This window comes from Geotrypetes seraphini, chromosome 2 (genome assembly GCF_902459505.1).
Source record: "Geotrypetes seraphini chromosome 2, aGeoSer1.1, whole genome shotgun sequence".
NCBI classification, from domain to species: Eukaryota; Metazoa; Chordata; class Amphibia; order Gymnophiona; family Dermophiidae; genus Geotrypetes; species Geotrypetes seraphini.
In genome coordinates this window covers 395,297,533-395,325,168 of record NC_047085.1, presented here as the reverse complement: position 1 = coordinate 395,325,168, position 27,636 = coordinate 395,297,533, and the positions used below count along the sequence as shown (strand labels likewise).

The 27,636-nt window shown below is 44.0% G+C and overlaps 1 protein-coding gene across 3 annotated transcripts in view; it reads right to left on the bottom strand.

Annotated features, from left to right (window-relative positions):
• The window catches only part of IGF2BP3 (insulin like growth factor 2 mRNA binding protein 3), a 279,076-nt gene that overhangs the window by 214,410 nt on the left and 37,030 nt on the right, over nt 1-27,636 (bottom strand). For 2 of the 3 annotated variants that reach the window (XM_033930872.1, XM_033930873.1), the window contains exon 3: nt 3,411-3,482. The exons of the other annotated variant lie outside the window; for it this stretch is intronic. The gene's annotated coding sequence lies outside the window, so the exon portion shown is untranslated. The remainder of the gene's footprint in view (nt 1-3,410; nt 3,483-27,636) is intronic. 3 annotated transcript variants of the gene reach the window in all.

Here is a 27,636-nt window from a genome sequence, read left to right as displayed (position 1 = left end):
AAACACTGTAGTTCAAACTCCTCTTACTGACTTACAAATGTATTCACTCTGCAGCTCTTCAGCATCTCTCCTCTCTTAACTCTCCATATACTCCACCCTGAGAACTCTGTTCGTCAGGCAAGTCTCACTTGGTGATACCCTTCTCCTCTGCAACCAACTCCTGACTCCTTGCTGCACCAGATGCCTAAATAACCTGCCTGACTTGGTACATCAGGCTCCATCTCTGGCGGTATTAGAATCCAAGCTGAAAGCCCACTTTTTTTTTTTTTTTAAACTTTAGATCCTATCTCAACCAACTTGTAAAGCACCCATTTCTGCTGGTCATGACCTCCATAGTCCCCCCTCCCACCCTATCCACCTCATCATTCCCCTTCTAATTCCCCAAGTATCGTATATAGATTCACCTTTTTGTCTCTGGTATAATTAGATTGTAAGCTTTATCAGACAGGGACCGTCTCTTGGGTGTTTAATGTACAGCTGCATACATCTGGTAGTGCTATAGAAATAATAAATTGTTGTTATTGGAAATTAATTTTTGGACCAAATATCCAAAAATTTCACAAAACATTCTTCTATGAACCAGCAGAACCTGAGCTCTATTACAATACACCATTTGTGCTCCACCTGTGAAAGGAGAAATGGTGGAGGAATACAGGAAACAAAGGGATGGTGGGGATTAAAATGTCTTGTCACTGTGCCACATCAGAACCTTGAACCCCATCTACAGCTTCTACATATTTTCAGAGACCTGGTAACAAAAATTTAGATAGTAACTTCATCCAACACTTATCACTACCACTGTTCAGACTGTCTGAAATTCACATTTGAAGTTATACATTTTACAACTTTAAAAGAGGTGAAATATATGCTATTTTAGATAATGTGTCAAAGTAAAAGCACATGAAAAGTTGCAAATAACTGTAGTAAGGGAGTTATCACTCATGCTTCCTTAGGCAAGGAAATTCACCCACACCCTCCTAGGAGAATTTTTTTTTTGGGGGGGAAACCCTCGACAATTGAAAATTCTGCACACTTTATTTGTAAATTTTTTGTGCAGAATTCCCTCATCTCTCCCAAAGCATGAAATATCCCACCACAGCTTCTCATGTACCTTCCTGCAATCTCCAACCCATTCCCACAGAACACCTCCACATCCATTTTATCCATCTCCCCCCCCCTGCACACACAACATCTACCTTTTTTTTCAGCTCCTACTTCTCATTCACCTACATTTTTTCCAGAAAAAATGCCTCCCTACTTGAGTGCTCCTGTTCAGATCATTTATAATTTCAAAAATAGTGGCCGCAACTTCCTGTGGAAGTCGCAGACACCAACAAGGGCAACTGGGGATGCTCCTGCTCCAAAGACACCACTAGACCTTGTAAAATCACAAAGTAGGCCTGGGGAGGGTAGAATGCAGAGTAGTAGGCAGCCCAGAGGGAGGGGGGGGCTAACTTCCAGCTATGTTGGCAAGGCCAGTTTCGATTACAGTTCCAGCTGAAAATGAGCTGCGGATTCAGTTTCAGCTGGAACCAAAATCACTGGGTTGGTCAGCCTCTAATACTATTCTAATGCAATGGAACACAGGAACAGCCTAAGAACATAAGAATAGCCTTACTGGGTCAGACCAATGGTCCATCAAGCCCAGTAGCCCATTCTCATGGTAGCCAATCCAGGTCACTAGTATCTGGCCAAAACCCAAGGTGTAGCAATATTCCATGCTACCAATACAAGGCAAGTCTATTGGATTTCCAGAAGCAGGGTTGGCTTGGAAAGGGGGAGTGTGTAAGCAGAGTAGAGGCCCAAGGCCCCACAGCTCCAAAGGGCCCCCATTAACCGATATCTCTCTTGCTCCCAATTCTGTCCAATCTACCTTACGAGTATGCCGGTGTAGTATTGATTCTGACAGGCTATCTGTGCCAACCTTTTCCTCTGCCGCATTCTGTCCAGGCAGAAAACAGGAAGAACATAATACCACATTGGGTCAGACCAGTGGTCCATCAAGCCCAGTAGCCCATTCTCATAGTGGCCACTAGTACCTGGCCAAAACCCAAGGAGTAGCAATATTCCATGCTACCAATTTCCCCTTAGCCGTCTCTTTTCCAAGCTCTAGAGCCCTGTTTTAGTCTTTCATCATATGAGAGGAGTTCCATCCCCTTTATCATCTTGGTCGCTCCTTGAACCTTTTCTAGCGCCACTATATCTTTCTTGAGATAAGGAGACCAGAACTGAATGCAATACTCCAGATGAGGTCCCACCATGGATACAGGGGCATTATAACATTCTTAGTCTTGTTAACCATCCCTTAATAATTCCCAGCATCCTGTTTGCTTTCTTGGCCGCCGCCGCACATTGGGCATAAGATTGTCTACAATGATAACTAGATCCTTTTCTTGGGCGCTAATCCCCAAGGTGGACCCTGTGATTCAGATTATTCTTCCCAATGTGCATCACTTTGTATTTGTCCACATTTAATTTCATCTGCCATTTGGACGCCCAGTCTTCTAATTTCCTAAGGTCCGCGTGCAATTTTTCACAATCCGCATGGAAGGGTGGGCAAAATGTGGCAGAGGAAAAGGTCAGAGGTGAGCACAGATAGACTATCGGAACTGCTGCCATGTTGGTGTACTCTGTAAAGAAAAGTGCCTTGTAAGGTAGACTGGGAAGAGAAAAGGAGGCAGGGAGAAAGGGAGGAGATGCTAGACCATAGGGGCCCCGTGAGGTGAGACATGGGGAGGAGAGGGTTGAGAGAAAGGAGAAAATACCAGACCAGGGATGGGGAGAGGAGACTGAAAGAAGACAAAATGGCCTGAGAGATACTGGACAACAGAAGGCAGGGAGAGATGTTACACCTAAGGAGTTAGGGAAGAGACTCTGGACAATAGTGGTGGGGGTATATGAGGGAAAATCAGGGAGATGTCAGGCTGCATACCTGACTTATTTTTCTCAACTTGATTCCCTCTTTGTTAAATTAATTTGAAAAATAGGAAGCCATGAATTATGTTCTAAAGAGACCTAGGATGTTTTGTTCTTTCTGGCTCTGAAACATTATTAGAGTGCTGCCCTGGATCTTCTCAGTGTTGTAGATTTAATATTATATTCATTCCAGAAATAAGGACTCTCAGAGATTTGAACCCCCTAAAGGAATTTGAAGATAGGGAGGAGGGGAGATTCTAGCTAGATTTGATAAGATAATAGGGAAACAACAACCCAGCAAGTCTTAATATATCAAAATGGTGGGAAGAAAAATGGGAGGGGACACACACAGTCTGTACAGCAATGGCAAATAGTCTGGGAAGCCATCCCTCCTCATATATCACAGTGTTTACCACATTTGGACATGGAATATAAATTACTATTCCATGACTATATGACACTTTCAAAGTTACATTCTATAGATGGAAACATACCTGATACTTGCTGGAAGGGCTCATTGTCAAGGGAGATTTTCACATGTAGTGGGGTTGTCTTCGGATTCAACTCTTTTGGCAAAACAGATGGGACAGAATTAAGCAAACTGCACATGTAGAACTGCCTTTGAAATATTTGGGGGGGGTTGGTTTTTTTAAAACTAGGTTGTCTCCTAAGCTGACCGACAGGGCTTTGGGTAATGGTGATTTGGCAAATATTCTCCTTCTAGTAGCACAGTTGCTTATTACTTCCCAATGGAAATGTCCAGAGTGTCGCACAGAGGATAGCTGATGAGTCAAAAATATGGGCAACAGAATCCTTGGAAAGAGCATTGGCCATGCACAGAGAAACCTAGGAAGTTTTGCTCTTTCTGGCTCTGAAACATTATTACAATGCTGCCCACTTAGAAATGCTTGAGTACCAGAATAAATTCATGTAAACCATTCTGAGCTCCCAGATGGATGAATAAATAAAAAATTATTAAAGTTTGAGCAGATCTAGCAATCTTTGTTAGAATTTAAAAACTGACATCTGCTCCTGCTGCTTGATCTGAATTGACTTCAACATTAGGATCAGAGATACTTTGACTATCATACTATCATTTATTATGATTGATAATTTGTGACACCAATTACTGCATTAAACTGTGGGCAGAAGTTTCTACCAAACACTATATTATATTGTAGACATAAATTTCTATCCGTCCTGGGGTGTTTTCTGCTTTTTCTATTTTTTTGTTCGTTTTTTTAAGGTTATAATGTTTCAGTTTTCATGACTTGTACAACAATGGTATATAGTGTGCCTATTTCTCTTTTTGAAAGACTTAAATTCCCAATGTACTGTTTACTAATATTGCAAAATTTAATAAAAATAAAAAAGTTCCAGGCTGCACCAGCCCTTTTACCAGTAGTATCATTGGAAGAGGAGCTCAGCTTTTCTGCCGGTATGGGAGGATACAACCTCTTGCACTTTACAAATATATGTTGTATGCACCAAGGAGCAAGGACTATCTAGTTATAGTCATGACATACATGTAAACAACTAGGCAAAAGGTCTGCTAAGTCCTGAAGGAAGAAAATTGTGGAGGCAAACACAGTCAAAGTCGAAGAGGTCTTCAAAAATATTTAAGTACATAGGTTAAAATACTGCAGACATGGCTGCATTTCACCTTGAATTGGCTGCTTCAGGGATATACAAAATACATTTCACTAACAGGTAACATACCTTAACATACAAACTATGTACATGCAAAGCATAAAAACTATAACAAATAATAAATCCAATTAATAAATAACTCAAGTTAAGTCCAATAAATAGTTATGTACAAAGTATACTGTACCCACAAAACATACAAACTGTGCAGAGGCTCATTCTACACATATAAGAAGTGTGGGAACCAGATCAGATTATTACATACAGAGAGCGACATGGTATCCATTATCGCAGTGATACCATGGTTACCACAGTAATGGGGACAGTATCAAGGAATTACCCACTACTGTATTACCACAGTACAGGTGGGCTGTTCTGGCAGGATCACGAGGCTGCTGCATAAAGTCTCAGAGGAAGATTCTCAAAAACCTACGTTACAAAGTGAGGGCCTGCTAACGCAGCCGTTCCGATACTGAATCTAAAAACCTGGAGACATTCTTTAAAAATCACGCACGCAAATAAGGGAAGCAGACAGCAGCAAAGATTTGCTAATTTGCATGTTTCCATCGCTAATGGGCGCATGCGCAGAAAAAAATGCTGCTGTCAACGTCGCTGTAAAACCAAAAACACAGCAAAAGCAAGAGAAATGCCCACACTCTCCCGCTATACCAACACCTTCCCCCCACTAACACAACCACCACCCCCCCCCCCCCCCGAAGCACTGCACTAAAACCTTCCCCCCACTAACCTGACCCCACCCCTCACCCCCCCCCCCCCCCCCGGGAGAGATGCCTAGACAGGAAGGTCAGATATGCCAGACCAGGGAAAGAGAAGAGAGAAATATCAACGAGAGAGAGAAAGAGATCATACTGTGGTAGAGAAGAGAAAAATGACAGACCACAGGAGGGGCAAAGGGGAAGAAAGTTGTCAGAACATGGGAAAGAGAGAGAAGATATGGTGCACAAGGATATGAGTAGGAGATAGAAGAAATGTTTATGGATAGATGGGAATAGAGGAGAAGAGGAGGGAGGAGGGGAGGGGGAAGGGGGAGGGGGATGGATGGGGGAGGGGAGTAGAAGGGAAGACATTGGAAAAGTAGACAGATTTGAGAAGAAAGCAGAAAAATGAAAGAAGTTGAATGTTAAAAGTTAATGCCAAAAATGCATGTAACACTTCAAAAATAGATTCTTATTTTAATTGTACACATTCCACCTTAGAGAATTTTCATCAACAGCAATACCATTCACCTCCAAGTATATAATTATGCCTTTACCAGTTAAAGAACACTTCTTCTGAGCCTCAGCACCACCACTCCACCGCTTCAAATAACTTTCATGGCGGTGAGCTTTATGTGGGAGATCGTCACTGGCTCAATCTTATATTTACTTTTTTGTGCTTACTAAAAACACTGTGATATTTTCTTTTTTCAGTATAAATATACAGTATAAATACTTTTGTTTTAAATAAATCACTTATCTTAACATGTTTCTTCGGGAGGGGAGGGGGGATGGGAGGGGAACTGATTATATTGTTAAAAATGTTATTTCCTGAATGGTACTACTGTTTGTATTTGCTTCTTACTGCTGGAATAATAAAAATCATTTAAACATAACATGTTTCTTCTTCATTTATACATTAAACTCGACCAAATTTTGAAAACCATAATATACATAAAAACCACATGAAAAAGTCCAAATATAAAAAATGTCCTGTTTTGGACTTTTTCATGTGGTTTTTATATGTATTATGGTTTTATGTTGATTAATACAAATAAAGATTTTCTACCCCAAGGTTGATGTGGTCTGTCCCACTCTCCATTTGTTCTTCTCCTGCTTGACTTTACGTGGTGTTTCTGTTCCCCCTCTTTTGTTCCAGAAAAAGAAGGACAGATCGAGACATCTGAGTTCCAATGGAAGTAAAACATGGATGTCTCAATCCAACAGTAAGGCCCTCTTTTATAAAGGAGATTACTACGGTGGCCCGTAGTAATCACACTAAAGCCCATTAGGAATTAATGGTATTCAGTGCCGTTGCTGCGTTACTTGCATTAAATATTCTGAGGGCTGTATATCACAGAATTTTTTTTGCATAGCTCTGTTTTGTTGTTCAGAAACAGACATTGTGCTGTTTGGTTTGCCATCACACTGAGAAAAGCACCAAGTCATGTGCTATTGATTTGCTTTTACACTGGAAAAAAAAAGCACCTAGTTATTTGTGTGTGATATTCTGAGAGTCATTCTTGATATGTTTTGCACATTAATAATTATAACTAAAATTGTCTGGACTAAAATATCACTGATATGAGCTGATGTTTGGCTTTCTATGCGCAATGCAGAACCCAGCATGCCTCGCAAGTTGTAATTTTATTGGTGTTCTTTCAATAAAAATAAAAGGAAAAAAAAACAACCATACTACAGGCTTAAAATGTTTATTTGCAAAGCCCTAGGTCCATAAAATTGCATAAAATCATCTTTCTGCTTTCAGTGGGGAGAAACGGGTAAGCAAATCAAGACTGTGGGAACAGGGTTTAAAAATGTGCTTCACTTTGGGGACCGAAAGGGGGCAGGAATGAAACTTTCTCCATGCATCACTCTCTATTATGTACCCTTGTGGTCTGAGTGAAAAACACCAAAAGACATAGCTGTAAAACAGGAGTACAGTGAGAAAGTTAATTGCACAGTTATAATGCTATTTAGCCAAGGCAGAACTCCTGAAAACACAATTACTTACCGTAACAGGTGTTATCCAGGGACAGCAGGCAGCTATTCTCACATATGGGTGACGTCATCGACGGAGCCCGGATGCAGACGCCTCACAAGCAGACTTTGCTTGAAGAAACTCGAAGTTTTGAGTCACCCGCACCGCGCATGCGCGAGTGCCTTTCCGCCCAGCGCAGGGCGAATCTCCTCAGTTCAGATAGCTAGCAGAGAAGCCAACCAGGGGAGGTGGGTGGGTTGTGAGAATAGCTGCCTGCTGTCCCTGGATAACACCTGTTACGGTAAGTAACTGTGCTTTATCCCAGGACAAGCAGGCAGCCTATTCTCACATATGGGTAACCTCCAAGCTAACCAGAATGGAATGGTGGGAGTGTTGGAAATTTAGGAGAATAAATTTTGGAATATTGTTTGGCCAAATTGTCCATCCTATCTGGAGAAAGTATCCAGACAATAGTGAGAAGTGAAGGCATGAACCAAGGACCAAGTAGCAGCCCTACAAATTTCCTCAATAGGTGTAGATCTGAGGAAAGCTACTGAAGCTGCCATAGCTCTGACTTTATGGGCTGTGACTTTACTGCAGGGGTGTCCAATGTCGGTCCTCGAGGGCCGCAATCCAGTTGGGTTTTCAGGATTTCCCCAATGAATATGCATGAGATCTATGTGCATGCACTGCTTTCAATGCATATTCATTGGGGAAATCCTGAAAACCCGACTGGATTGCGGCCCTCGAGGACCGATATTGGACACCCCTGCTTTACTGTGAAGGGGTAATCCAGCCTGGGCATAGCAGAATGAGATACATAGCAGAATGAGATACAAGCCACCATCCAGTTGGAGATGGTACGCTTAGAAATAGAATGGCCCAACTTATCGGGATCAACGGAGTCAAAAAAGTTGAGGAGCAGTTCTGTGTGGTTTGGTGCATTCCAAATAGAAGGCCAAAGCACGTTTACAGTCCAGAGTTTGAAGAGCAACTTCTTCAGGCTTTGGAAAAAACACTGGATTGGTTGAGATGAAATTCCGAGACCACTTTAGGGAGGAATTTAGGATGAGTACGAAGCACCACCTTGTCATGATGGAACACTGTTAATGGTGGGTCAGCAACTAAAGCTTGCAACTAACTGACTCATCGAGCAGAAGTGAGGGCTATGAGAAACACCACTTTCCAAGTGAGATACTTCAGATGAGCCTTATCAATTGGTTCAAATGGAAGCTTCATCAGTTGAGCAAGGACAACATTGAGGTCCCAAACCATAGGAGGCGGTTTGAGAGGTTTGACATTGAAAAGTCCTTTAATGAATCTGTAAACCACCGGGTGAGCACAGAGGGGTTTTCCTTCAATAGGCTGATGGAAAGCCGCAATTGCACTGAGATGGACTCTGATAGATGTAGACTTGAGGCCAGAATTGGATAAGTGCAAAAGGTAGTCCAAAACAGAAGATAAGGAGGAATGTTGAGGCTCCTTATGATGAGGAAAACACCACTTAGAAAATCTAGTCCATTTTTGGTGATAGCATTATCTAGTGGTAGGCTTCCTAGAAGCTTGAAAAACATCTCTTACAGATGGAGAAAACTGAAGAGGGGTTATGTTGAGAGGTACCAAGCTGTCAGGTGTAGAAACTGCAGGTTGGGATGAAGCAGAGATCCTTGACTCTGTGTAAGCAGAGAAGGAAAAACTGGTAGAAGATATGGCTCCCTGCTGCTGAGTTGAAGTAGAAGGGAGTACCAAGGTTGTCTTGGCCACTGAGGAGCAATTAGAATCATGGTGGCATGATCGTTCTTCAACTTGACCAGAGTCTTGAAAATGAGAGGACATGGAGGGAATGCATAGAAGAAGAGATTCATCCATTCCAGAAGAAAAGCATCTGCCTCAAGGTGATGAGGAGAGTATATCCTGGAACAGAACTGAGGCAGTTTGTAGTTGTGGGGGAGCTGCAAAGAGGTCTATCTGAGGTGTTCCCCACTGTGAAAAAATGTGATGAAGAGACGAGGAATGGAGTGTCCATTTGTGAGGTTGCAGAAGACGACTCAAGTTGTCCGCCAAGCAATTTTTCGCCCCTTGGATGTAAACAGCTTTGAGGAAGGTGTTGTGGCGGATTGCCCAGTCCCAAACCTTCAGAGCTTCTTGACAAAGGGAGGCAGACCCGTCCCTCCCTGTTTGTTGACATAATACATGGCGACTTGGTTGTCCGTCCGAATGAGGACTACTTGGTCGTGAAGCAGATGTTGAAAAGCATTGAGAGCTCTGAGGATCGCTCTGAGTTCCAACAGATTGATATGACACTGACGATCCGTACTGGTCCAGAGGCCTTGAGTACGGAGACCATTGAGATGAGCACCCCAAGCGTAGGTCGAAGAGTCTGTCGTGAGGACCTTCTGATGGGGGGGCGTTTGGAAAAGCAAGCCTCTGGAAATATTGGAAGAGTGCATCCACCAACGGAGAGACTGCTTCAAGGAAGGAGTGACTGATATGGGTCGAGAAAGAGGGTTGCAAACTTGCGTCCATTGAGATGCCAGGGTCCACTGAGGAATTGAGGTGAAATCTGGCAAAAGGAGTCACGTGTACTGTGGAAGACATGTGACCCAGAAGTACCATCATGTGTCTCGCTGAGATGGAAGAGCGGGAAGACACTGTATGACAGAGTTGAAAAAGAGCTTCCAGTCGCTGTTGTGGAAGGAATGCTCTCAGTTGGACAGTGTCTAGAACAGCTCCAATGAATTGTGAGGGCTGAAGTTGAGATTTGGGAAAGTTGATTTCGAATCCTAAACTTTGTAGGAACCAGGTAGTCCATTGGGTCGCTACAATAACCCCTTGAGATGTGAAATCTTTGATGAGCCCGTCATCGAGGTAGGGAAATACCTGAAGACCATGATTCCTTAGAGCTGCTGCTACCACTACCAGGCACTTGGTGAACACTCTGGGAGACAAGGTCAGGCCGAAGGGTAGTACTCTGTATTGATAATGCAGATTTCCGAAATCTGAGGTATTGACGGGAGGCTGGATGAATGGGGATATGAGTGTAGGCCTCCTTGAGATCCAGAGAACATAACCAGTCGTTCTGCTCGAGAAGAGTATAAAGGGATGCCAGGGCCAACATTCGAAACTTTTCTTTGACTAGGAATTTGTTGAGAGCCCTGAGATCCAGAATGGGCTGCAGATCGCCCGTCTTCTTCGGAACAAGGAAGTAACGGGAGTAAAACCCCCCTGTTCTGCTGTTCCAAGGGAACTGGTTCGATGGCATGGAGACGAAGCAGAACTTGAGCTTCCTGAAGAAGAAGGGCGGTCTGGGATGGATTGGAAGGATATTCTCTTGGAGGAAGCTCTGGTGGAATCTGAGAGAAATGAAGAGAGTATCCTTCCCTGATGATGGTAAGTACCCAGAAGTCGGATGTAATTGTCATCCATCGATGGTAAAAAAGATGGAGACGACCTCCTATAGGGGGAAAAGAAGACAGTCAGAACGGTGGAGGTTATGCTCTTGTTTTAAACAGTCAAAAAGGCTGAGTAGCCTTAGGTGCAGCAGAAAGTTGAGGTTTTTTTTGCTTCTGAGGCTGCTGTTTCTTAAGAGGAGGGCGATTATAAAGAGCCGTCTTCGAAGCAAAACGCCGCTGATAGATAGGAGCAGGGCGTGCAGGTTTGGCAGGAGCTGGCTTTGGCTTAGGTCTGACAATAGAAGCAAAGGATTTTTCATGGTCAGACAATTTCTTGGTGGCTGCCTCGATGGATTCATCGAAGAGGTCATTGCCTTCACAAGGGATATTAGCCAAGCGGTCTTGAAGATTAGGGTCCATGTCAATGGTACGAAGCCAGGCAAGATGACGCATAGCTACAGAGCAAGCAGCTGCTCGGGCAGACAACTCGAAGGCATAAGATGACTGTAGGAGATGTAATCTGAGTTGAGATAAAGAAGCAAGGACTTCTTGAAATTCAAAGTGCTTTTGAGTATCCAAATAAGTCAAGAACTTTGGTAATAAGAGAAATGAGGAATTCAAAATAAGTAATCAACTGAAAATTATAATTGAGGACTTTAGAGGATATCATGGCATTTTGATAGATGCGACGTCCAAATTTGTCCATCGTTTTGCCTTCTAGGAGGAACTGTGGCATAAACCTTGGAAGGATGGGACCTCTTAAAGGAGGACTCGATAAGCAGGGACTGATGAGATAACTGTGAGTTGTCAAACCCTTTGCGATGCACAGTTTTATACCGAGAGTCCAATTTTCCTGGAACAGCTGGTATGGAAAAAGGTATTTCCATGCATCGACCAAGTCCGATTCAAAAGCTTATGAAGAGGAAGCCTAAGTGACTCTGCCGGAGGTTGAGGAAGATGCATGACTTCTAGATACTACTTAGAGTATTTGGAGCCAGTATCAAATTGAAGATCCAAGTCCACAGCCATGTGACGAAGAAAAGATGAGAAAGATAGCTGATCCGCCAATGCTTTGCCTCGAGGATGTCGAGGCAGCCTGGGTCAAAGATGAAGCTTCAGCAGGAAAAAAAGGCATCAAAGGAATATGGTGACTTGGACGAGGCAATCGAAACCGGGACATCCTTGAGGTCCAGCATTGGAGACCTCGAACGAGGAGTCGGTGGTCTAGTCGAAGTTTGGGTAAATCGAGGCTTAGTTGAAGAAGGTCTTTCTTTAGAAGAAGAACTATGCCTGGAAGGATGCCTCAATGAATGCCTTGATCGTCAATGAGAACTGTGCCTGGAAGTAGATCTCGAAGAGCGAGGAGACTTCGCCTCAGAAATGGAAGCAGCCGATGGTATCAGAGAATGTATAGGACTGGAGGCTGTAGATCGAAGCTCTAGAGGCTTGGTGGAGGAACCTTGATGCACTCTGCTCCTTGTATAGAATGTGAGGATTCCTTCCGAGGCACTTGCAAAGATTCTGCTCCTTGCTGTACGTGCTTGGATGCCAGACCAGACACTCGCAAAGACTCTTTTCCCTGCAAAGAGTGTGTAAGCTCAGACTGAGGCAAGGGAAGCGGATCGACCTCGCGGGAGTCTGCTGAATGCCCAGGCTGGATAAGAGGAAGAAGCTTCTCCAACATGGTCTGGAAAGAAGCCGGCAAGGATGGATCCGCGTCTGAAACTGGACCACCTGCTTTGGCTGGAGGTTCCCTCGAAGTAGTGTGAGTGTGCTTCGACTTCGAAGTCTTAGGCACTTTAATCACTACCGCTGGAACTGTCTGCTGAGCTATCTGACCTGAGGAAACAGGGGAAGATATAGCAGATGTCGAAGAAAGAGCCGCTGCAAACGACGAAGGTCTGATGAGGCTCGAGGTGGAAGCAGTAGAAGCAGAAGGAACCTCGGTAAGAACCTCAAAGAGCTTGTCCACCAAAATACGACAACGATTGAAGGCTCGAGGCTGAAGCGTAGTATAGCGCAGGCACGACTTCGGATGATGTTTCAGCCCAAGGCACTTGAGGCAGCAACGGTGGGAGTCCGTAAGAGAAATTGCACGCTGGTACTTGCTACACTTCTTGAAGCCCGTGACAGGCTGGGACATAGAAGTAAAAATAGCCGCCGCAAGATTGAAGCCCTCGGGCTGCGGCCAAGCAGCCTGTCCCGGGAAACGGACGGAAGAGGAAAAAATGTTTTGTTTTGTTTTTTTAACTGAAAATGAAAGAAATAAAAGAACAGCGATTCATGAGGAAAAAATACAAACCGCGGTTCAGAAAAGGCACAAAGTAACGAAGTTAAACGCAGAGAGTCAAAGACAGACTTCTCGGCTCCGTGGAAAACTGAGAACTGAGTAGACGTGCCCTGTGCTAGGCGGGAAGGCACTCGCATATGCGCAGTGCGAGCAACTCGAAACTTCGAGTTTCTTCAAGCAAGTCTGCTTGTGAGGCGTCCGCATCCGGGCTCCGTCAATGACGTCACCCATATGTGAGAATAGGCTGCCTGCTTGTCCTGGGATAATGAGCATTATGAACTATCAGTAAGACTACTGCTTTTAAGTGTTTGTTTGGTCATATGACCTTAATTATGAAATAGTGAGGCTCCAAGCAACTTCAAAAACATTAAAAAAAATAAAAATAAAAGGAAATTTTTAGATCACTTAAAATCATCCAAAAATATAAAAACCTTTAGAACAATTCAAATAAACTTTTAAAACCAGCAATCTAACTCCCTCTTTTATGAAGCTCCATTAGGCTTTTTTATTGCCGATCCTGGTGGTATTAGCTCCAATGCTCATAGGAATTCTATGAGTGTCGGAGCTAATACCACCGTGGCTAGTGATAAAAAAAAGCCTAACGTGGCTTTGTAAAAGGGGAAGCAATATGGCAGGCACAACAAAAATTTATAAAAACCCAATAAAGCTTTGTTTTTGAAAACAAAATATATCTACATGAAGGGCACAGCCTCCTTTCACATCCCATAAAAAGTTTTCTTCCTTATCTCAATCAACATTTTTTAAAATGCTAAAACAAGATGGTCACTGCAACTTAAAAACAAGTCAGGATAAATGCTATATCAAAAAAACGGACTCCTTTTACAAAGCCGAGATAGCGACTGCTGCTGTGGCGATTGCTCCAGCACCCATGGGGTTTTAATGGGCATTTGAGCATTTGCCATGCGACAGCCGCTACTGCCGCTTTGTAAAAGGTGGGTAGAGGTTAGAGAATGACACGGTGGCGGTTACCCGAGGCCAGCCGCGTTTAGCCGCGGGTAACCCGCCGGAACGGGGAATGAAAAATAACAGTCGCTGCGGGGACGGGGACAAGGCCATTCATCGCCCGTGGAACGGTGAATGGTCTTGTCTCCGCAGTGAGGCATTAAGGATCGCGCGGTCCCCGCAGCCACCGCCCGCCCGTAGCGTTTAGCCAGCTCCCTCCCTCTACCTCACCTTAAATTCTGAGTTTGCCAGCTTCCATTTTCCTGAGCCGCATGAGTTCAAAAAGCCGTGCACGCGCGGCTGCGCGAGTCCATCAAGCTTCTCTTCTGACGCAACCGGAAACAGGAAGTTGCAGGAGAGGAGAAGCTTGATTGACTTGCGCAGCCGCGCGTGCGCATCTTTTTAAACGCGTGCGGCTCGGGGAAAAAGGAAGCCGGCAAACTCAGACTGTAAGGTGAGGTGGAGGGAGGGAGCTGGCTAAACGCTGCGATCGGGTTGGTGCGGGCTGCTAGACCGTGAGATCGCGTTTGTTCCCGGCTCATATTAGGAAGGAGGGAGTGAAAGGAAAAAAATTTATGGGCCAAGGGGATGAAGAGAGAAATAAAGAAACCCACAGCAGGAAAGAAAGGGGAAGACAGGCAGGTGAGCCAGATGCTGGAAGCAGGGGGGGGGAGAAAGAAGGAAAGAAGCTAGATGGGGTTGAAAAGAAGAGACACGCTGGTATGGAAGAGGAAGATAGGGCAAATCTGGACAGAGGAAGGTAACAGAAAGAGGGGAAATTATGTGCATGGGGCATAGGGACAGAGACATAAAGGGGACATGCCATGGGGATGGTATATGGACACGGGGGGAGGGCAATGGCAGATACATAGGAGAGATATTAGAAATGGGGAAAATAGGAACACAGAAGCGAGATAATTTGTGGGAATGGGACAGGGACAGAGCTCGTAGGCTCCAGCGGCTTGCACAAATTACATTGTAACGTGCCACGAAAATAAGAGGGAGGGAGGTAGATAGATAGGCCACGCGAGAGGAGCTGAAGGGTGGTAGAAAGGAACAGATTGTAAAGGAGGGAGGGAAGGGTGGTGGTGGAAAGGAATAGAACAGATATTGAAAGAGGGTAGAGAGGAACAGACCCTGAAGGGAAATGTGGAAGGAGTGGGGAGAAGATGCTGGAAGGGAAGAAGACAGATGCCAGACTATGGGGGAGCGGAGGGAAGAAGATGGGTGCTAGACCAATTGGGGGAGGGTGAAGGGAGAGGCACAGTAACAGCAAATGGAAGACGCAGAGAGAAGACACACAGTGGATGGAAGGAATTGAATGAGAAGATGTGGAAAGCAGAAACCAGACAACAAAGGTAGAAAAAAAATTATATTTATTTATTTATTTTTTGCTTTAGGATAAAGTAGTATATTAGTTGTGTTGATAAAAATTTATAAACAAAGCCCTGCCAGCTGAACATCTCTTTCTCTAGTTCAGCAGCAGGAACTTTGATTTATAAGAAAGGAATAAGCTAAATATTACAGTACTAAGGCTTATATGGATGCTGCGGGGACGGTGACGGGGCGGTGAATGGGATGGCAGTGGCGGTGACGGGGCGGTGAAAGGGATGGCGGTGATGGTGACGGGGCGGTGAAGGGAATGTCAGTGACGGAGCGGTGCAGAGGATGGTGGGCCGGGGACGGGGCGGTGACAGGGACAGATTTTTTCCCCGTGTCATTCTCTAGTAGAGGTAATATAATCATGAAGGGCAGGCCTTCCTTTGCTCAGAAATATGTAAAATCACCAAAAAAAATTGGTGGCTGTAACTTAAAAATGATCATAAAACCTTGAAAAAAACTTCATTAAAATATATATATTATATTTTTTTTTTTCAGCATGGAAGGCATGATTTACTTTTTCAAACTATGTATAACTTCACCCTACTTAAAATCATAAAATCACTAAAATATGACACATTAAAATGATAAAAGTCAATTAGAGCTACTTTGTTTAAATAATTAACCCTCCCTTTTATGAAGCCACGTTAGTGTTTTTTAATCACCAGCCGCGAGGGTAAAAGCTCCGACGCTCACAAAATTCCTATGATCGTCTGAACTTTTACTGCCATGGCCAACAATTATAAAAACGTTAATACGGCTTCATAAAAGGGCTGGAGTAGTAAATAAAACCATGTAAAATAAGACCTTGGTGATGGTATCTGTTATAAGCATCAATTAGAAATCAAAGTGGATTACAGGAAAATTGGTAGATTTAACTCCTGGTTAAAACTATGAGTCTCAGGATGTTATATGCATCAAGACTATCTAGTTACAGACATGACATATAATACTATGATATATGAACAAAATATTTTGTTTTCTATAGTGTGTAACCCTCTAACGATAAAGATCCCAATAGCACTAAGTTACTTAAAACAGCATGGCTTTTTATAGTTGGACCATCAGATAACAGGTACTGTTGCCAAATGTAATTTCATACGGCACCTGCACAATCCCAAGTCTTCATAGGTCAATTTTGCTTATTTTTATATCATTTTTAATATAATTTTCTAATACTTCTTCATTCAACATTATTCATGTATAAAAAGGAAGCACTTGATTGTGTTAAGAGAAGTTGTCTGCCACAAGTTATGTTTTCGTATTAACTACGTAAGAACAGTGGCTCCTAAGTCATGTCTTCAGCAATTCATGAATCAATGGTATTCTATAACAAGCGGGTTGACTCATTAATCTCTGAAGGACTTGACTCATAAGCCTCCATCCTGACGCAGTTAATACAAAATCATGATCATCTTGAGGCAGGTTGCCTGCCATAAGTTAATGCTCCTTTTTTATATATGGAGTGAATAATGATGAATGAAGTATTACAAGACTATATTTAAAAATATGTATACATAAAAATAAGCAAAAACAAAACAAAAACTGCAGATCATGTACAAGATGCAGGCACTGTTTATTGCAATATAAATGGTATAACAACTATTTACCAACCAAGGGGCCCAACATGGTCCGTGTTTCGGACAAATTGCCTTCCTCAGGAGCCCGTGATAAATAAGTTATAGTAACAAACAGCAGTAAATTGAATAAACAAGTGCCGCTCAACCTCCGATATCGGGTGTAAAAGTGTGTCGCAATGACAAAAACAACAAAAAAAAAAAGGATGGGCATTTAAACATGTGAATGACTAAGTGGTAGAAGAGTATAGGAATAACTTTTAGAGATTTTTTTGCTTTAATGAATTTGTTTTTTTTATTAATATCAGAAACCAGGCTATCACATGGAGATCTAATGAGAATATTAGGGGTTGGGGGTAAAATCTCATCCAGAGTTGATAATTGTTTGTATGTATGAAAATCACTTTGAATGTATAACCACAAAAAAGCGTTATTCACTGGCCCTTGTTCTTTATGACCGCAGCTGCCATTGGTTTGCTTCCATTTAGTTACAAAGAAAAAAAATCAGAATAACTAGAACCCCCCCCTTTTCCATATCAGCAATGGAAGTGCAAAAAAATATGTCTAAAGGGATCAGAGATCACAAAGGAGTATATTCTGGATTATATCAGAGACATAAGAACTAAAACGATGCTGTAATGCATGGAGCACAAAGTCAAAAATACACCCAATGTCAGAAAGCCAGCAGCAAAGAAAAAAAAAAGGAAACAAACACATCAAACATGAAAACAAGTCTTCAATTTCTAGGGCAGTGATGGCTAACCTTTTTGAGCCCGAGTGCCCAAACTGCCGCATAAAACCAAAGAATTTCCTCAAAGTGCCAGCACGTCAATTAAACCTTAATAACAAGATTTTAGTATCTAAAAACTCTTTATAAAGTTGCCTGAACTATGTAACATCATTTGTAAAGGTTGGAATCTTTGTATTGTCAGAGAATCAATTTGATTCACAATCCTTTGGTTTTCATTTCAATTTATTGGCAATTTATAATGTTTTAATGATTTCATTCAATTTAATGAATTTAGGAAGAATTTGATTCAGTTACACAATATATTTTAAATGTATTATTCACATAACATGTCAAATGTATCCTGAGTAAAAAAAAAAGATAAACTTCTTAAAACTGTTAACTGTGTCAAGACTCGGTGTGCATTCCCAAAGAGTCTATACATGTTTTTTTGTAAAATTTACAATCAAATTAGAAAATAGTTAAATCATTACATTTCTAATAATATGATGTAAAGAAAACAAAAGATCTTTCAATTAAACCAACCGTTTTTATTGGAAATTCCAGATTGGAATACAACAGGGCCATGTAAAGTCCCTTTTTTAAATAACATCTTTAAATAATATTTAAATAACTTAGAAAGTGTCTTAACTGCAAACTGAAAACACTGCTTCATGTAAACATATGCATTGGGCATGCTCTGAAAAAAATTAATGTGATTTTTGTTGTTGCATGCATGCTGATAACTTGTCAATCCTTAGCTCATAGTGCGTTAATTTCAGAGCAACACATGCAGCACTCATGTCATCCGTTAATCTGTTTCTAGCATCAGATTTTATATGATTCAAAGCTGAAAACAGCTGCTCACAAGCATAGGATGACCCAAACAAAGTAAGAAGAGCAATCCCAAGTGCTTTCATGGACTTAAAATTGTCTGGCAGAGAATTCCACGCTTTTAGGATTTCATTTTCAGAACTGCTAGCAGTGATTTCATTTGTCACCCTTTCACACTCAATACGTTCAAGAGCCGCACGCAGGTCATTGAATTTACTTTTCCAGATAGAGCTTTCTTGAAATTCCAGTAGCTCCATTTCCAAATTTTGAATATCCAACCACTGTAAGCAGGAAAGATCAAGATCTTCAAATGTGGACTTTTCTGGGGAAGTTATAAATGAAAGGGTTGTCTCCATCTTACGGAACTGAGAAAATCTTTTACTAAAATTCTCCTTTGCTTCGGCTACAATGGTGGAATATGCTTTGTGGATTTCCTGGTGTTTTTTATGACTGTCCACAAATGTTGTAGAATTATCCAAATGTATTTTTAGGTTGGGAAAATATTTTAGCTGTCCACTCTCAAGGTCTTTTTCAAAACATGCAATTTTCTCTCAAAAGCTTTGATGTCACTAAACATGCTTTCTGCTGTTTTTCCCATGCCTTGTAATTTTTTGTTTAGTACATTAAAGTGGTTAGTAAAATCTGTAAAGAACATGAGGTTGGTAAGCCAGGCCATGTTGGTGAGTTGAGGATAGTCTTCCCCCTTTTCGTTCATAAATAGCCTAACTTCTTCCAAGTAGGCCACAAATCTCTCTAACACTTGTCCTCTGCTCAGCCACCGGACATTATTGTACATCAGTAAAGTGTTATATTGTGCCTGAACCTCATCAAGAAGGGCTTGAAATTGTCGAAAATTAAGAGCACGCGCCATGATGAAGTTCACCATTTTTGTTACATCTTTGAGGACATCGTCAAGTTTTTTGCTGCTTTCTTTGGCGCAGAGAGCCTCTTGATGTATTATGCAGTGAAATTGAATCAGTGGATGTTTTGCTTCCTTAGCAAAGAAATGAATGAATCCTGATGTTGTCCCCACCATGCTAGGTGCTCCATCGCTAGTAACTGAAACCACTTTTTCTGGACTTATGTCTAGTGATGAAAAAGCCTCCATCACAGCATTGTGGATATCTATCCCTTGTGTTCTTCCAGGCAAAGACAGCAGTTTTACCAGCTCTTCTCTCATGATGTCACCAGTAGCATAACGCAAAATGAGCGCTAGTCTTGCATGGTTAGTAATATCTGTACTTTCAACCAAGCACATGGAGTAGAAGGATGCTTTTTGTAAGTCGCAAGTAAGCTGTTGACTAACATCAGCAGCCATTCGCAGAACCCTATCTTTTGCAGTATTTCTGCTTAGCGGCATCTCAGAGATGCGCTGCACAATTTTATCCTTGTTTTGGAAATCATGGAAGAGTGAATTACTCCCAGCCAAAATTGCCTTTTTGATAAAATCTCCATCAGAGAGGGGCTTACCATGTTTTGCCATGCACAGTGAAATTTGAAAGCTGGCAACTGTAAGATGATTAGTTTTTGAAAGATAGTTGCTAAAACTAAGAGACTGGGAGTGATATTTCTTTAATTTTCCTACAAGGAACTCTTTTCTTTGAGCTAAACCAAGTTCAGCAACACTGTTATGGTTGGTCTCAAAGTGACGTTTGACACTTGATGTGCGAGACACAACACTTTCATTACACATAATACACAATGCTTTCCCACTGCGTTCAATCACTCCATATGTACTCTGTCCAGGCCTCTTGGAATGGTCTTCCACTATCTGTTTTTGCTTTTTTTGCTGTACTCATTTTCTTTGTTCAAGACTTCAAGTCTACAAAAAGATAAAACTTGTATAATAAAAAAAATCTAATGAAGTGCTGTATACAAATCCGTCCCCATAAAAAATATGTGATTGGGGAATTTTACTAATTGTAGACATCCGTTTTGGTCAAAAAATATACTGTCCAGGTGAAAACCGGACTTGTGCAACCTGAGTGTATGGGAAAAGGACTTTTATTTTTCATTATTGGAGCCTTTGTTATTTTATTATGATGTTTACAAAAGCACTGTGAAGGGCCACATATACACTTTACTGTTTTTTGCTATATTGAGTTTTCCATAAGGTACAGCGCAGAGGATTAGTGTGTTGGTTGTTCACAGAGAGCCCAGCCCTCCTCTCAGCTTACTGAACTTCTCTATGCAATCATCATAAGCAGCTTTTTTATTTCCTCGAATTTAGCATGTCCCCCATGGAAGATACAGAGGTTTTTACAGAGGAGCACATTATTAGACACATTAACTTCCCCCCATATCCTCACCTCTCTAGCATGGGAGCACTAGGAACTGTTCCTGATTACAGATGTCACATTTGGAGTCACATTACAGCCTCACTGAGTTCCTGTGACAGACTCAGTGTGAAGCTTCTCTTCCTCCCCCCACTTCCCCCTCACACACTGCCTGGCTCATAGGATATAGAGAATGACACGGGGAAAAAATCTGTCCCCGTCACCGCCCCGTCACCGGCCCACCATCCTCTGCACCGCCCCGTCACCGCTGTTCCCTTCACCGCCCCGTCACCGCCATCCCTTTCACCGCCCCGTCACCGCCACTGCCATCCCATTCACCGCCCCGTCACCGTCCCCGCTGCATCCATATAAGCCTTAGTACTGTAATATTTAGCTTATTCCTTTCTTATAAATCAAAGTTCCTGCTGCTGAACTAGAGAAAGAGATGTTCAGCTGGCAGGGCTTTGTTTATAAATTTTTATCAACACAACTAATATACTATTTTATCCTAAAGCAAAAAATAAATAAATAAATATAATTTTTTTTTCTACCTTTGTTGTCTGGTTTCTGCTTTCCACATCTTCTCATTCAATTCCTTCCATCCACTGTGTGTCTTCTCTCTGCGTCTTCCATTTGCTGTTACTGTGCCTCTCCCTTAACCCCCCCCCCCCAATTGGTCTAGCACCCATCTTCTTCCCTCCGCTCCCGCATAGTCTGGCATCTGTCTTCTTCCCACTCTGTCTTCCACATTTCCCTTGGGGGTCTGTTCCTCTCCACCCTCCTTCAATGTCTGTTCTATTCCTTTCCACCACCACCCTTCCCTCCCTCCTTTACCATCTGTTCCTTTCTACTACCCTTCAGCTCCTCTCGCGTGGCCTATCTACCTTCCTTCCTCTTATTTTCATGGCACGTTATAATGTAATTTGTGCAAGCCACTGGAGCCTGCAAGCTCGGTCCCTGTCCCATCCCCACAAACCATCTCGCTTCTGTGCTCCTATTTTCTCCATTTCTAATATCTCCCCTATGTATCTGTCATTGCCCCCGCTGTGTCCATATACCATCCCCATGGCATGTCCCCTTTATGTCTCTGTCCCTATGCCCCATGCACATAATTTCCCCTCTTTCTGTTACCTTCCTGTGTCCAGATTTCCCCTATCTTCCTCTTCCATACCAGTGTGTCTCTTCTTTTCAACCCCATCTAGCTTTTTTCCCTCTTTCTTCCCCCCCCCCCCCTGCTTCTAGCATCTGGCTCACCTGCCAGTCCTTCCCTTTCTTTCCTGCTGTGGGTTTTTCTTTCCGACTTCACCCCCTTGGCCCAGAATCCTTTTCCCTTTCACTCCCTCCTTCCAATTTGAGCCGGGAACACTAGCGATCGCACGGTCCCCGCAGCCACTACCTGCCTGCCTAATCGATCCTAGTGTTTAGCCAGCTCTCTCCCTTCTCCTCACCTTAGTTTATAGGTTTTCTTTTTCGGCGACCTGCACGCGCGGCTGCTCAGTGTTCAATCTTCTGCTCTGCTGCAACTTCCTGTTTCCGGTTGCGTCAGAGCAGAAGATCGAAACTGAGCAGCAGCGGGTGCGCGGCTCTCTGATAGCGTGCGGGTCGCCGAAAAAGAAAATCTACAAACTAAGGTGAGGAGAAGGGAGAGAGCTGGCTAAACACTAGAATCGATTGGGCAGGCGGGTGTGAGCTGCGGGGACCGCGCGATCCTTCATGCCTCACTGCGGGGACAAGACCATTCACCGCCCCGCGGGCGGTGAATGGCCTTGTCCCCGTCGCCGCAGCGACTGCTAGTTTTCTTCCCCGTTTTCGGCGGGTAAACCGCCACCGTGTCATTCTCTAATAGGATACTAAGGGGCAGACAGGCAGGCTAAACATCTACTCACAGGACTGCAGCCAGCACAGGAGGATGGTCCGCGGCCCACCGGGACAATGCCCGGTCCTCCCAATGGCCAGTCCGGCCCTGTTGCCAGGTGAGCTGCAAAGCAGACACCGGCACACTCGCCTCCCGCCACGCCGCAAATCTTAATTGCAGACTAGAGAGTTGCGCGGGGACAGAAATCCCACCCATCCCCGCCAAAGTCTCACCCATCCCCGTGAGGAATCCCTCCGTCTCCACCCGTCCCTGCGAGGAATCCCCTCCGTCCCCGCCCGTCCCTATAAACTTCAGAAATAGTTATTTAATTTAATTATGCTACTGAATTAAAGGCTCTGGTAGAAGCCCATTTACAAATAAGCAAAAAGACTTTATTAATTTGGAAATATTAATTGGGAAGAATACACACTTGGTAAACGGGTTTCTACCAGAGCCTCTTTTGTTTATAAATTTTTATCAACACAACTAATATACTACTTTATCCTGAAGCAAAAAAAAAAAAAAAGAAAAAAGAAATAGAATTCTTTTCCTACCTTTGTTGCCTGGTTTCTGCTTTCCTCATGTTCTCATTCAGTTCCTTCCATCCACTGTCTCTCTTCCTTCTGCGTCTTCCATTTGCTCTGTTACTGTGCCTCTCCCTTTCTCCCCCCTTCCAAATTGGTCTGGCACCCATCTTCTTCCCTCCGCTCCCCCCATAGTCTGGCATCTCTGTCTTCTCCCCTGCCAGCGTCTTCTCCCCACTCTCTCTTCCCCATTTCCTTTCAGCGTCCTTCTCCCCCCCCATCTTCCCCATGTCCTGTCAACGTCCTTCTCCCCCCATCTGTCTTCCCCATGGCCTTTCAGCATCCTTCTCCACCCCCCCCGTCTTCCCCATGGCCTTTCAGCGTCCTTCTCCACCCCACCCCCCATCTTCCCCATGTCCTTTCAGCGTCCTTCTCCACCCCTTTGTCTTCCCCATGTGCTTTCAGCGTCCTTTCCCCCCCCCGTCTTCCCCATGTCCTGTCAGCGTCCTTCTCCCCCTTCTGTCTTCCACAAATGCTTTCATTGTCCTTCCCCCCCCACCCCGTCTTCCCCATGGCCTTTCAGCGTCCTTCTTCACCCCTTTATCTTCCCCAGTGCTTTCAGCGTCCTTCTCCCCCCTCCTTCTCTCCCGCCCCGAGTGCAGCACAGCCGGCCAGGTCCCCTTACTTTTGTGGCGCTTCTGCGAGCGACAGACCGACAACAGCCCCGGTCTGACAAACCTCCCTGCCCTTAACCGCGAATCTAAATTTCCTTCTTACAGCTGCTGTAAGAAGGTAATTTAGATTCGCGGTTAAGGGCAGGGAGGTTTGTCGGACCAGGGCTGTTGTCGGTCGGTCGGGTTAGCTCCACAAAAGTAAGGGGACCTGGCCGGCTGTGCTGCACACGGGGCGGGGCCGTCCGCCCCCCTCCCTTGGTAGCCACTCGAGCCGCGAGGCTACTCCTCCTTACCTACCCTGCCTGCAGCACAGAGCCGAACGGAAGTCTTCCCAACGTCAGCGCAGACGTCGGAGGGAGGGAGGGCTTTGTTTACCGACGTCAGCGCTGACGTCGGGAAGACTTCCGTTCGGCTCTGTGCTGCAAGCAGAGCAGGTAGGGAGAAAAGCGACTTAGTACATCCAGCCCCGCAGGAACCCCGCGACCCTCGGAGGCGTCCCCACGGGATCTCCGCGACCCGTGCAGCTCTCTATTGCGGACCTTCCCGCGTGCCAGCTGCAAGGCCTTCGCGTGCCATAGGTTCGCCATCGCTGTTCTAGGGGATGTGGCACGAGGACTACTCCATGCATTCTGCTGCACCTGAAAGACCCCAGGAAACTCAAATCCCACTGCATTAAATGGAAAAATCCAAAGACAAAGTACACATCTGAAGGTTTCTAACAAGGATTTTCCATCTCTATTTTTCCTGATGACAGGACTTCAACAAAACATTAGTTGAGTCATGGCCACCCTATTTTGCTGGCTATAGGTCAGGGATATCAAAGTTTTCAGGATTTTCCCAATGAATATGCATTGAAAGCAGTGCATGCAGATAGATCTCATGCATATTCATTGGGGAAATCCTGAAAACCCAAATGGATTGTGGCCCTCAAGGAGGGACTTTGAGACCCCTATTATAGGCCCAATACAGAAAGCAACTATAGGCTTAGACAAAGGGTTACCAACTGCTGAACGCTGGTTCTGTGTGCCAAGCAATGAAGAGGACTTGTGCACGGTGTTAATTTGTGCAGAAAACAGACTCAAGTTGTATTAAAATGTATGATGAGCCACTTTAGGTATTCTGTGATAGAGTATACTACCCATTGTCGACACATGCAAGAAATTTACTGCAAGGGTCCAGGGTAGCATACAAGGGGCTAGATCAGACATGGGCAACTCCGGTCCCTTGAGGACCAGAATCCAATCGGGTTTTCAGGATTTCCCCAATGAATATGCATTGAAAGCAGTGCATGCAGATAGATCTCATGCATATTCATTGGGGAAATCCTGAAAACCCGATTGGATTCCGGCCCTCGAGGACCGGAGTTGCCCATGTCTGGGCTAGATTCACTAACCTCACAGATCCGATCCGTGAGGTTGCCGGCTGCCCAATTCATTACGCGATCGCATGCAAATGAGGGTGATCAGAATCACACCCCCAACCAACTGCACGGATCGCTGAACAGCGATCCCGACGCATGCACAGACCATCTTCTTTGCCTGCAGATGGTCTGCACATGCTTACAGAGCTTTTGAATTTTTTTTTTAACTTTGCGAGCCCGTGGTTTTAACCTGCTTTAAACCCACAGATAAAAACCATGGGCTTGCACTGCAGGGAAGGGCAGGTGAGTCGGGGCAGAGAGCAAGGCAGTCAGAAAGGACCTGAGTGACTGGTCCTCAGCAGTCGCTTATTTTTTTTGATCGGCCAGCCCAGTCGGTGTGCCTCTTTTTTTAGTGAATTGCTGCCTGCCTATATTTGCATGCCATTCCCCCTCATTTGCATCCGCGGATCAGATCGGGTGCAGATCGGATCTGGAGTAAGGTTAGTGAATCGGGTCGGGTCGCTAAATGATTGCGAAGTGGTCGGGACACGATCGGTGTCCTTAGTGAATCTAGCTCAAAGTTTTGTAGAGATTTCTTATCAGTCTTTCACATTTAAATACTGGTTTTGTCTTGTTAGCAAGTCAAAGGGAGCCCAAGCAAGTTTTAAAGGCAGTTAATAAGTAACACATCTGCGTGTGTCCGAGCAAAGTGAAAACACATCTCGGAGCCTGTTCTTCTGTGCCTAAATACCGTATATGCCTCTCCAAAATTCCAACTGCAGACAAATTCTGAAAGGCTCATCTAGGCACTGAAGTGTACCAGCACAATCAGTTTTGGTTCAGACATACACATAAGAAGCTGTGCTTACTGTAAAACCTTATGCACATGTGTCCTGCATCTCACCCCATTTTTGCTTGTGCGGTTAAAGCAGAGCTTACAGGAATGGGCTGGCACTAAGGCCCCACCCAAAATCTTGCGTCTCTCGCAGCAACCATTCAGGGAGCGGCGCAGGGCCGGGCGGGAGCTCGAAAAGCTCGTTCCTGTATGCTAGCCTGGGTGCGCTGCTGGCTGCAAGATCTGCAGGAGGGATTCAGCACAGGATACACAGCTGGATCACCAGGGAAAAGGTACGCAACGGAGGGAGGAGGAAGGGGTTAATTGTTAGTACCGGCCAGGATGGGAAACAGGAGGGATCCTTGCTTTCCTGGCCTACCACTAGACAACTAGAGCAGAAAACCACATCTCCTTGCCATGCATGAGCTTTATCCTGTCCCCTCAGCTCTTCACTGCAGAAACACACAAAAAGGTATGCAGTGGGGACAACTGATTCCGATTGTTACCTTAGCTACCACATGAACTTACCAGAGCGCTTCTGTTAAGAGCAAAACTGCCTCAGTAAGCACTCTGGTCAGAGTCCGCTGATGCCTTTAGACAGAGCAACAATATGGTTCTGGAGCATATAAGATCAGGCACTGATCCCTGATATATGTCCCCCCTGCACTCCATTCCCAAGGATCTAGCTTGGTCCTTAGGAGACTAAAAGAGGTATACTCAGAAACTAGCAAGATGGGGTTCCAAGCATTTTGGAAAGGGAAAGGGGATGAGATTAGATTAGATATACCACCTTTCTGAGGTTACAATCAAAGCAGTTTATATACAGGTATTTATTTTGTACTTGAGACAATGGAGGGTTAAGTGACTTGCCCAGAGTGGAAATCAAACCCAGTTCCTCTGGTGCTCAGGCAACTAACTGCACCAGCCACTTGACTACTTCTCTTCTAACAGTTAGGAAGCCAAAAAAGCCACAGTATATGGATCCTGATATTTAGGCATGAGTTCCAATAACTATACTGATGTGTTAGCCTAAAGTTGTATCTTGTCAGGTCTCTTACTCTTGCAAAACATTTACTGTATTAATAACTTGAAAAGAGAAGGTTGTGAAAGCATCTAATACACCATCCCCACTATAGTACCAAAACAATAATAGCTTCACTGCATGCCAACATTCTTAAGGGGGGATGCAGTGTTGCTCTCTTGAGCTCATAGCTTTTTAGGCTTTCTACAACAAGACTTAGTGAGACAGTTTTACAATGGTTCACGGCTTTCCTAACTGATTGTACATTCACCGTTTCCCTACCCTCCAAACCCTCTGCACCATCCCAACTCTTGGCTGATGTACTCCAGGATTCCATACTTGCACCACTGCTTGTCCACATTTCCTTGTCCCCTGGCCACCTTCATTATCCAAAGCCAACTCCATCTTGTCCCATTTCAATCACAATTGGATTGTTTCTGCCCAGCTGCATGCAAACAGACTCATTCTTAACCCAACAAATACTCTGGAGATAGCTAATTAAATTTGCTAATGACACAAATTTGTAAGTTGTTAAATTGCATGAGGATTGTGAGAAATTGGTCCTTGTGAGACTGGGTATCAAAATGGTAGATGACGTTTAAGTGCAATTATGATGCCTTTGATACTCTTCCATGTGGAGTCAATGCTCCTCTCTATCCTGCCCGACT